Raw genomic sequence first — 977 nt, 5'->3', positions numbered from 1 at the left:
TCAGTTTATTATAACAGGTCATTTCTGACGTTGTCTTTATAAGACGCTGAGCAAAGTCTCCAGTCCAGCATTCTTACCCAAACTTCTTTTCTTTTTTCCACTTGCTGTTTCTCTTCTTTCTCCCCTCTCTTTCATTTACTCAAGTAATAGCTTTCTTTTCACTTTACTCCCTTTGGCTTAACTTGATGTTTAAAGAACTTTACTATTAACATCCCAGAATGACTCAGTGTGAAGGAAACCGCAGCAGATGCAGAGAAGGAAGCGGAGGAGGGGGTGTGGAGGGAAGGGGGAGCTGAGGGCGATGGCAGGTGTGGAGAGCAGCTTAGCGCAGATACACGAATTTCTCCATCCAGACTGGTATTCTGAGATGTTCCCTGCTGCTCTGGAATCTCTGTAAACACAGAGATTTGTCTGGAATGACTTTACAGCTCAGCAGGAAGCTTGCTAAGTGCCAGGACTCTCCAACTGTGAGTGCTATTCAGAAATCAAGGGAGGAGGCTTGCTCAGCCTGGCATGCACCCCCTCCCCGGGGCCTGCCAGTGCCCATTTAAGCTGGGAACCAGCCATGGAGGCTTGTGCATGCTCCGGGTGGATTATGGCGCCTGCTCCACTAGCAGGGCGGTAGGGCTGAAATGAACCTTGCAAAAGACATCAACTACATCTTTGTGCTGTTATGGCGAGCCACACCCAAAAATGTCCCAGAAAGCCATTAAAAAAAACAGCGCTGTTCTTAAAAATTTTTTTCAGGGTTGGAACATTTAGGATTTTACTCAGCAATGCTTTTTCTTCTCAAAATTCCTTTTTTTGTGAGAAGAATTTAAATCTTTCCTGCTGAAATTTAATTCTCTGTTCTCTTTTTCCCTGGTGGCAGGATTCCCGAGGGCCGCAGGTAGTGGGTCTGTTTCCCTGCTGTGACCCAGACCTCGGGCCTTGAGTAAGAGCAGCTATGGAGAAGGGAAATGTGGATAATTGGTGTC

The sequence above is a fragment of the Saccopteryx leptura genome, chromosome 6, assembly GCF_036850995.1.
Source record: "Saccopteryx leptura isolate mSacLep1 chromosome 6, mSacLep1_pri_phased_curated, whole genome shotgun sequence".
Classification (NCBI taxonomy): Eukaryota; Metazoa; Chordata; class Mammalia; order Chiroptera; family Emballonuridae; genus Saccopteryx; species Saccopteryx leptura.
The sequence above is the reverse complement of the archived record's forward strand: the minus strand, read 5'-3'. Positions refer to the sequence as shown.